Consider the following 11,466-nt stretch of genomic DNA (forward strand, 5'->3'; position numbering starts at 1 on the left):
TACCATGGTTGGCTAATTTTGTTGATATATTGTAGAGACGAGGTCTTACCAAGTTGCCCAGGCTGTCCTTGAACCCCTGGGCTCAGGCAGTCCTCTCGTCTCAGCCTCCCAAAGTGCTGAGATTACGGGCTTGAGCCATCGCCCTGAGTCATCTGACCATTTTTAAGAGTACTGTTCAGTGGCATTAAATTCATTCATAATATTGTATATCCTTGCCACCAGCCATTCCCAGAACCCTTTTTCATCTTGTATAACTGAAACTCTATACCTATTAAACACAGCCTCTCAATTCCTCCACCCAGCCCCAAAACCACCATGCTACTTCCTGTCTCTCTGACTTCGACTACTCTAAGACCTCTACCTATGGCAGTAGAATCACACGATATTTGTCTTTTTATGACTGGCATATTAATTTGGCATGATGTTTAGCATAACGTCCTCAAGGTTCATTAGTGTTTTAACGTAGCTCATAATCTCTTCATGCTTAAGGCTGAACACTATTTCATCATACGTATACGTCACATTTTGCTTTATTCATTCACCCATCAGTGGACACTTGGGTTGCTCTACATTCTAGCTCTCTCGAATAGCGCCTCTACGAAGAGGGTGTACCAATATCTCCTTCAGACCCTGCCTTCAGTTCTTTCAGATATATGATCCAGTAGTGTTGCTGGATCATATGGAAATTCTATCTGTAATATTTTGAGGAACTTCCATAGTTTTTCATAACAGGTGCACCATTTTACATTCTCACCAACAGTGCACAAACATTCCAACTTCTCCACATCTTCACCAACACCTGTTGTTTTCTAGGGTTTTTTTAAAAATAGTAGCCATTCTGTTGGGTAGGATGGTATCTCTTCATAATTTTGATTTTCATTTCCCTAATTATTAGTGATGGTGAACGTATTTTCTTTTCTTTTTTTTTTTTTTGAGTTGGAGTCTCACTCTGTCTCCGAGACTGGAGTGCAGTGGCCGCTCCCGGCCACCGCAGCCTCGACCTGCTGGGCTCCGGCGATTCTTCCTCCTCAGCCTTCCAAGTAGCTGGAATTACAGGCATGCGCTACCACCCACGCCCGGCTGATTTTTTGATTTATTGTAGAGATGAGGTCTCGCCGCCCAGGCGGGTCTCGAACCCGCAGGCTCAGGCAATCCACTCACCTCAGCCTCCCAAAGCACGAGATTACAGGCTGAGCCACCGAGCCCGGGTTAAACATATTTTCATGTGATTATTGGCCATCTGTATATTTTCTTTGGAGCAATTTCTGCTCAAGTCCTTTGCCCATTTTTGAATCAGGTGAGTTTTGCTGTTGTTGTTGTGAATTTTAAGGGTTTATATATTCTGGATATTAATTCCTTATCAGATATATGATTTGTAAATATTTTCTCCCATTTTGTGAGTTGTCTTTTTATTCTCTTGATAGTGTCTGTTGATAAACAAAATGTTTTAATTTCATGTAGTCCAATCTATTTTTTATTGTAGTGCCTGTGCCTTTTATGTCATATCCAAGAAATCATTGTCAAATCTATCATAAGGCTTTTGCCCTATGTTTTCTTCTAAAAGTTTTATAGTTTTGTGTCTTAATTTAGGTCTTGGACCCATTTTGAGTTAAATTTTACAGATGTTCTTAGGTAGGGTTCAACTATATTCTTTGGCCTGTGAATATCCAGTTTTCCCAGCACCATTTGTTAAAAAGATTGTCCACTCTTCATTGAATAATCTTGGCACCTATATCAAAAATCATTTTACCATGTATGCAAGGGTTGATTTCTGGGCTCTTTATTCTGTTCCATTGGTCTTTATGCCAGTACCACAATGTTTGATTTTATAGCTTCTTGTATGCTTTCAAATCAGGAATTATGAATCCTCTAGCTTTGTTCTTTCTCCAGACTGTTTTGGTTATTCGGGATCCCTTGAAATTCCATATGAATTTTAAGATTTTTTTTTTCTATTCCAGCCAAAAACATCATTGGGATTTTGATAGAGACTGCACCGAATGTGTAGATCACTTTGGATAGTACTGACATCATAACAGTTTTAAGTCTTTCAATTCATGAACATGGGATGTGTTTCTATGTATTTATTTGTATCTTCAATTTCTTTCAGCAATGTTTTACAGCTTTTGTTGTACAAGTCTCTCATCTCTTTGGTTAAGCTAATGCCTAAGTATTTTATTCTTTTTTATGCTATCATGAATATAATTGTTTTGGGGAATTCCTTTTCAGATTGTTCATTGTTAGTGAACAGAAATGCAACTGATATTTTCTGTGCTGAATTTTATCCTGCTTCCTTGCTGAAATCATTTATCACTGCTAACAGTTTTTGTTTTCTTTTTGTGTGTGGAATCTTTAGGGTTTCAGCATATCTTTAGGGTTTCATGTCATCTGTGAACAGAGATAATTTTACTTCTTCCTTTCTAATGTGGATGCTTTTTATTTGTTTTTTCTTGCCTTATTGCTCTGGCTAGAACTTCCAATACTATGTTAAAAAGAAGTGGTGAAAGTGGGCATCCTTGCCTTGTTTCTGATCTTAGAGAAAAAGCTTTCATTTTCACCATTGTTATGTTCACTGTGTATTTTTTAATGTATGACTTTTATCAGTTCTCACTCTCTTTTAATCACACTTGTAGTGGGGTTTTGTCCCCATTTGCTCCACTGAAACAGATCTTATATAGATCAACAACCCCTCCTCCTGGCAAATCCAGTGGTCATTTCTCAGTCCTCAATTTACTTTTCAGCAGCAGTTGACACCAGGCACATTCCCTTCTCCTTGACGCTTTCTTCACTTGGCTTCCAGGAAACCATCTTTTTCAGTTTTCCTCCTGCCTCAGTTTGCTCCTTCTCAGTCTCTTCCACTATTTCCTTCTCCTCCTCCCTGCAACCTCACAATGTTCCTCCTTCGCAGACTCAGACCTCCCTACACACCTTTCTGTGATTATTTCATTCAATGTGTAAATGTCATTTAACCCCAAATTTCTATTTCTAGCCAGACCTTGTTCTCAGTGGCAAGAGTCACACATCCAGCTATCTACCTAACTTTTTCATTTGCAGAATCTCAAACTAACATGTCCAAGACGGAGCTTCCAATCTTGTCCCCAAAACCTGCTCCACATCCTTCCTCCACCTCCTCAGCTGATGGCAACTCCATTCTTCTAGCTGCTCAGGCCCAAAACTTTAGAAGCATCCTTATTTCTTTCTCTCAGAACAACACATCCAGTTCATTAGGAAATTCTGCTGAATTTACCTGTAAAATATGCACATCCCTAATGCAAACTCTGCACCCCACCTCCATGGCTACTAACCGGCGAGGGCCTTCAGACAGACAAATGGATAGTAATGTGGCAACCATAGCCTTATAGCACACGTACAAACCTCAGGGAGGTTACTGAAATAACCTTCTAATGGGTCTTCCTGCTTGACCCCTCTCCTTATAGTCCTTTTACAAACACAGCAGCCAGAAGGATTCATCCTTTTAAGTCATAAACCAAACCTTACCATGGTTCCCACTTTACTCAGAGTAGAAGCTAAAGTCCTTCCAGTGACTTCTGAGGGCTTTCTGGTGCAGTTTCTGCTCTGAGCTCATGCCCCGCAGCTGTTCCTCCCTTGTCCCTCTGCTCCAGCCTCTGGCCTCCTTTCTGTCCACACACACAAGGCCGCCCCACCTCAGAGGCTGTGTGGTGGCTTTACTGTCTGCAATATTCTTCCCCCCAGTATTTGCATGGTTAACTTCCTCACTCCAAGTCTTGGGTCAGTTGTCAGCTTCAAGAGGAGACCTGTCCTGACTGTGAAAATTGAAACCTGCCCCTTCGTCATTTTTCTCTACTTTTTCATTTCTCTATAGCACTTATCACCTTCAATGTAACATTCAAATTACTTATCCAGTATGTTTGTTACCCTCTCCCCCTTCTAGAATGTATGGTCAGGATCTTTATCCACTTTTTCCTGTTTTCTTTATATCCCAACCACCTAGAACTGCAGAATTTGGGAGCCCCACATTCCAGCCTCAGCTCTGGCATCCAACAGCATGTCACCCTGTCTGTGTCTCTTGATCTTTCAGGGTTGGCATTTCCAGAATGGTGATAACTTCTCATCCATCCCGTTTCACAGAACTTCTGGGGAGGCCAAATGAGATACGTGTTTGAAAATGCTCTGCAAAGTGCTAAGGAACAAATATAAGTGATCCTCACCTTCCTAGGGCACTTCTTTCCTGCTACTGGCCCCTTGGTCTCCAAGGACAGAATATCTGGTTTGGAGACTCTAAGTTCAGGCTATGCACTGCAGAAGTGACTTTATTCCTGAGGAACTTGTTTCAAAAGTAGTTTGAACTGGACATGGTGGCATGCACCTATAATCCCAGTACTTTGGAAGGCTGAGGCAGGAGGATCACTGGAGCCCAGTTCGAGGTTGCAGTGAGCTAAGATCATGCCACTGTACTCCAGCCTGGGCAATAGAGCAAGAATCTGTCTCTCTTAAAAAATAAAAATGTAGCTGGGCTCAGTGGCTCAGCCTGTAATCCCGCACCTTTGGGAGGCTGAGGTGAGTGGATTGCCTAAGCCCGCAGGTTCGAGACCTGCCTGGGCAGCGAGACCTCATCTCTACTAATAAATCAGAAAAAATCAGCCGGGCTTGGTAGCGCATGCCTGTAATTCCGGCTACTTGGAAGGCTGAGGCGGAAGGATCGCCGGAACCCAGCAGGTCGAGGATGCAGTGGCCGGGAGCGGCCACTGCACTCCAGTCTGGGTGACAGTGAGACTCCAACTCAAAAAATAAAAAATAAAATATAAAATAAATAAAATAAAAAATAAAAAAATAAAAATGTGCAGGGCACAGTGACTCACGCCTGTAATCCCAGCACTTTGGGAGACAGAGGCAAGAGGATTGCCTGAGTCCAGAGGTTCGAGACCAGCCTGGGTAACATGGCGAGACCACATCTCTACAATAAATCAAAAAATTAGCTGGGTAGTTCCAGCTACTTGGAAGGCTGAAGTGGAAGGATCACCTGAGCCCAGCAGGTCGAGGGTGTGGTAGCCGTGAGCGTGCCACTGTACTCCAGCCTGGGCGACAAAGTTAAGACTCTGATATTAAAAAAAAATGTTTGGAGGAGGAAACTGGGATGCTGTGTTTGTGTTGACGAGCTGTGTCTGAAGATGGGCCAAATAAGAAGGTCAAAGATGGTGGATATTTCCGCCCTAAGCAGATACCCAGAGCCATGCTGGAGTGGGTCTATGGTCTTACAGCGAAAAGGATATCTGTAAATAGTTCTCTATGTTTAAAGAAAGACCATCAGTTTTTTTTACTAAGAATCCCGAAATTTGCCACGGTTGATTTGCAAGTGTGGACACAGGAGTTCACCAGTCCCGCAGGCTCACCCTGCCCCCGCCCCCCCCCCTCTGTATCCGCCTTAGTTGCTCAGCAGCAGAGATGAGCTGGCTCCCAGGGCTCAGGAATTTCAGCTTCAGAGGTGCTGGGTGACTTGAACACAGCAGGCTGGAGAAATTTCCACGATGCCAGCTGGGTCACTGTGCTATAGTGCCTAACCCATGCAGGAAGCAGCAAGCTCTACCCAGACCACTGGGCAAGGAGCGGGGTGCTTTTTGAAGCAAATCCCCTCTCTGCTCCTAGGGTAGGAGCACTTTCCAGCAAGCTCCTCTCTCCAGAGGTGAAACCCAAGAAGTCACTGTGGCAGGGTCCTTGTTTACCAACTCTTTCACTGGATATACACATGCACACACATTAGAGGCTCAGATGGAAAAGCTTACTAGCAGCAGCGTGAGGAATCTAACCTTCAAACGTTTATTCTGCTGGTTCAAAATACCTGCTCAAATTTCAGTTCAGTAAGTGTGTGCCACAGTGAGTCAGACTTCAGTGACTTTTGGAGTGCCCACACTAGTGGGAAAAAGAGGCTAATGCTTGAGATTCAGGCGGCCTGTCAGCAGTGTCCCAGAAAACTCCACAGTGCTTTGATCTTATTCGATGTTGGGGTGCATTTTAGTAACAGATGGCAGCAAAGAGGGTCTATAAGAAGAAATTTGAGAGTGCTTGAATTGAAGCCTAGCAGTCATTTCTAGAATTCCATTCTTCACAGGACAGTTGTCCTCACTTTCCCTCAGCTTGAGGCCTCCTTCCTGATATAAAAAGTAATAAAGCGCAATCAAAGAAATTCTCCAAGAAACAAATACTTGGCCCAGTAAGAAGGCTGCTAAGGCTTAAAATTAGAATCTTAAGCAGATCCTTTAGAGCAGGGGTCCCCAGTTCCTGGGCCACAGACTGGTGCCAGTCCATGGCCTATTAAGGAACTGGGTCACACAGCAGGAGGTAAGTGGTAGGTGAGTGAGCAAAGCTCCATCTGTATTTACAGCCTCTCCCAGGTGCTTGCATTACCACCTGAGCTCTGCCTCCTGTCAGATCAGTGTGGGCGTTAGATTCTCATAGGAGTGCAAACCCTATTATGAATTGCACATGTTCCTTATGAGAATCTAATGCCTGGTGATCTGAGGTAGAGCTGAGGCAGTCATGCTAGCGCTGGGAAGAGACTGCCAATACAGATTAACATTAGCAGTGAGGTTTTACTGCATATTCTCCCCACTCCAGTCTGTGGAAAAACTGTCTTTCACAAAACCAGTCCCTGATGCCAAAAAGGATGGGGACCACTGCTATAGGAAGCTTTGGTTAAGCAGGTGAAATGAAGGCTACTGTCCCTACACAGGATAGAGAATACATAGCAAGGAAGCCAAACTGGGCAGTCTATGCCACCACCTTGGCCTCCTAAGGTCAAGGATCAGAAACCTAGGGGTTCAGGTCCTGCCCTACCTCAAGGTAATCATGCTCAAGATAGACGGAGGACGTATTGCTTCCCTCAAGACAATTACCTAGAACTGTAACACTCGATTCTTAGATTGAGAAGGATCTTAAAGGTCCCTCCATCCTTTTGCTCACATGGATTCAGTCATCCTCAAATCCCACATATCTAGATGGCATTTGAGGATGGCAATAGGATCTCATTTTAACACAGCCTGGGAGCTCTGAGATGGAGAGGAGGATCTCACTCAAGTATAACCACAGGCGCACTGTCCGAGACTTTTAGTGACGATGGGAAGCTGTGATACAGCGGGTGGTCATGCTAGACCTGACCCTGCCAGCTTCCACCTTATTGAGGGCTGTGCATGTGTGTTGGCTTCCTTGCTGGCCTCCCTAAATGGGAAGATGGAGAATGAGGGTAGTCGAATGGGGTGCAGCACCCTGTAGGGAAAGATGCCTGAGTTCCAGCTCCAGTTCACTGGCTGTGCCAAGTCACTTCTCTTCTCTGGGTCTTCGTTTTCCCGTCCCTCCCTCATATCAACGTCTGACCCTCTGTAAGCACGACAGGGAGTGCAATTTGCTCCAAATCACTGCTGCAGAAAGGGTACCCCATAAGTGCTCAGCACTTACACACATGCTTTCATTAACTTCCCGTGACAGTGTTGCCGATGGAGGGAACTCCAAAACTAAAGCTGCAGGGGTTTTGTTTCCAACCCTATGTTCCAGCTTTGCCTATAAGAGGCTGTGGAGGGGTTTAGAAGGAAGGGCCTTGCAGTCATTTCTGGAACTCCATTCTATCAGGTTAGAAGGACCCCACTACCAAGTGCAAGGAAATTTTAGAAATCATACTGAGTGAGGTGGAAGAAGGCCTTTTTCTTAACGATGTTCTTTTCTTACTCTAAAAAGAATACCTTTTAGCATACTGAAACATTCAAAATCCTACTCAAAACTCAGTCTTCTTATTACCAAACTTAAACTTCATCTAAAACGTGCTGTTCCCGAAGTGTCACTCCTGACACTTAGTGAGATACCCTGTCATTAAGTCAACAGACTTGAAAGATGTGGGGGTTTTCAGTGTATAAAGAAATAATGCTGTGGATCATAACATAGTTTCATCTCTCCTTCTCAAAAGCACTTTGCTGATAATCACATTAATCCTTATAATTTCCATGACAATAGACTCAGATCAGCGTTTTGTGAGCAGGGGTGGGTAGGTGGGGCGAACTCTCCTTGGGATCGTGGGAAAGAGAGTGACTGTAGCGTTGTGAGGCAGGAGCTGGCTGGGGACAGCAGCGACTCTGAGACTCTTGAAAGGGCTGCCTTGCCGCCTTTCAATTTGGCCCACCTCTCCTGGCTCGCCCCCTTCTCTTCCTCGAATAGGTGTTGTCATGTCAAGAAGAGGAACAGTAAGCTTTTGGAGGAATTTACCACGGGACATAGAGCATAGACAGTGACTGAAGCCCAAGAATGTGGCAGAGAATCAAGAAATAAGAAGCCTGCAGATTATAAAGCAAGCAGACTCGCTGAACAAAGACACAGACACAGGCTAACGCATGGAGACCAGGGAGACTGGCGTCATCTCAGTGATGCTGCTGGATGCCACCTTGGGGGTCCTCAGGCCTGGTTTAATGAGCAGGACTTCTAAAGTCTCTCACTGAATTTTAGTCACATTCCTTATTTTTTTAATCAAGTTTGATCACCCTCCTTATTCCTTGCATCATCTCTAAATGACTCTTTGTAATTAAATACACACACACAAAATCTTTCCTCAGAGGATACCTGGGTACCAGTAAGACTGTTCAGAATATTTCAGATTCCTGTTACTTCAACCAAAGAAGGTCTAATGACTTCCTGGGCTTGGGCAGCATATTTGGAAAAAGAATAGCAACTATTCTACAAGGATCCAGGCTCTCTTAGAGACAAATGTTCAGTTTGGAAGGTAAGGGTGTGGGTTTTGTTTGGGGGTTTTGTTTGTCTGTTTGAGATGGACACAGAGAACAGCATCAGAGTGTCCCCCTTCAAGAAAGAGGGCAGGTCTGTTTGCTGCCCAGGATGGTGAAGATGGCCAGGTTTGCGGCAGACCCTTTATAAGATGCAGTCTCCCAAGCTTGGAGTTTCTCAGCTGTGACACGAACCCACTGCCTGCATAACTACACGTCGCCTTCACGGAACCTGGCAGACTAGAACAGACAGAAGACAAGCGGGTCATCCTGTTGGCTATTCCTCTACCTGGGAATCCCCCACCTCCTTCCTGTGCCCAGGGCACTAGCAGGTTAACTTGTTAGCTTGCTCAGGAAAATTTCAGACCCTCCATCATGGTTGACACCAACCATGGAAGAAATTTCCATTTTGTAGAGTTAAAGAATGTCTGTGTCCTGACGCTTACATCTCTCAAGTACACAATCTAATGCAATTCTAGCACAATAAATAAGTATGGTTGTCTTCTGGAGTTTGTTGCAAAGAGATGTTTTCAGTCACAAAACCTACAAGCAAATTCAATGTATTAAAGGACATGTGCAAGAAAGACAAAGGTTAGGAAGGAATACAAAGATTAAAGGCGAAGAAGGTAAGCCTAGAAGGTGCAGACAGCAGTAAATTACAAAGTGTTTCTTTAATCTTGAAAGAAACTAAACACAAACTAAACCATTCTTTGTTAAAGAAAATTATAACCCTAACGCCCTCTACCGGAACAAGGCAGGAAAACAGAGCAGCAGCTCGAGGTTACTCTTTATGGAATCTGTTCATGCCTAAGTCGTGTCCAACTACTGCCATCATCCAGATTTTCAAGTGTAAACCTCAGGTGTTCCGATAGGTAAGAGGGACACAGTTCCTTCCGTGTACTCTGGCTGATAGGCGAATACTGAACAAGCTAGTGCTGAAAAGAGAGTGGCCAGTCCTTTCCCTGCTCACCTTTGATTTGTAGCAGCCACTGATTGCCAGGACCACTAACAGACTGTCATCGCCTTTGCCCAAATTCCTAGCACACCAGCCCCAGCATTTCTGCCCCACCTCACCTGTGCTACTCACATTTCATAGACAACAGTTGTTTGGAACTCTCCTCTACTCAGCACCACACCAAAAAAGTATCACTTTGCTCTTGGGGACTACAGTAGGGCTGGAGAGAGGAAAAGCCCACCCTTCAGCTCCAGAGTGTATCACTTTATGATCTCCAGGGGTGAATGCCAAAGGCCCAAACCTTCAGCCCAGCTTAAATGTCACCCTCTCAGTACCACAAAGCAGTGATGCCCAAATGTCATGGTCGTGCACCCAAATAAGAAAAAATATATACTGCACCAATAAATGTAGTTATTTATTTATAAATTATATAAGTGTACAATTGTACAATATATTATGTACATTATAAAACACACAAAAATAGAAATTTAAAAGGATGAGATTAAATACAAATAATCACTTTCACACTCTCAATGGATCGATCAATTCCATACCCCTGGGATGTATACATCCCTACCTGAAACAGCCCTAAAGCATGTCAATGATTGTTGTTATTTGGGTTTTTAGCTCAGGTTACAGAAAAATGTACAAGATCACACTTTTAAGTTTTGCAAAATAGCCCTAGCATCAAGTTTAAACAGATGAAGATGCTTGGTGCTAACATCTTGAGACATACTTGGACTAATCACTACAAGCTGATGAAATGTTATGGTATGGTTCACTGATAGTTATTCCACTTTAAGGCAGACTACAGAGGGAATTTTATGAGTTGCATCAGAATATTTGGGGGGGGAGGCTTTTAAAAAAAATCTAAAATAAAAAAATGAAGATTTGCCTATTTTTTTTTAAAAAGGCAACAAATTAAATAGCTAGTTCCTAAAAGAATAATTCCTCTGCCTACAGTGGAAAGATTTAAGAAAAAACTGGCATTCCAAAAAATGGCCAAGGTAAATGGATTAAAGTGGATTGCCACTTATCTACCAGCAAGTTCTTAAAGCACATTTTTTTAACCTTGATACCTCCTGTAATTAATCACATAAAAACAGAGTAAATTTGATGAATGACAAACACCCGCCCAAAAATCATTTCAGTGCTGAATTAGATTTAAAATAAGAATTGTTATAATGAACACTCCAATAGATGGTCTGAATTGGCTGAAGCAAGTAGTTGAATAACCTTGTGGTCAATAACGCACCCAGAGACCCTCATGAGTCCCTCTCTCCCGATTTCTCCTTCAGTTTCTTGACCTCCAAGCCCCATCGGCTTCTACCAGGGCAGGGCCTGGGCTTTCCACTATATGGTGGAACTACCAGGACAGCTGGACAGGCCCAGCCCTCTCCACCCCCAGGGCAAGCCTGGAGAAGCAAAGTACACAGTTCCGCTCTTCACAAAGAAGACATATTCATAAAAATTTAAAAGGAGGCCGGGCTCGGTGGCTCAGTCTGTAATCCCAGTGCTTTGGGAGGCCGAGGTGAGTGGACTGCCTGAGCCCATGGGCTCGAGACCCGCCCGGGCAACTTGGCGAGACCTCATCTCTACAATAAATCAAAAATTAGCCGGGTGGTAGCGCACGCCTGTAGTTCCGGCTACTTGGAAGGCTGAGGCGGAAGGATCATGGAGCCCAGCAGGTCGAGGCTGCAGTGGCTGGAAGCGTGCCACTGCACTACAGTCTGGGTGATGGAGTGAGACTCCAACTCAAAAAAACAAAAAAAC

This window comes from Carlito syrichta, unplaced genomic scaffold (genome assembly GCF_000164805.1).
Source record: "Carlito syrichta isolate Samal-C Ts95f unplaced genomic scaffold, Tarsius_syrichta-2.0.1 Scaffold315818, whole genome shotgun sequence".
Classification (NCBI taxonomy): domain Eukaryota; kingdom Metazoa; phylum Chordata; class Mammalia; order Primates; family Tarsiidae; genus Carlito; species Carlito syrichta.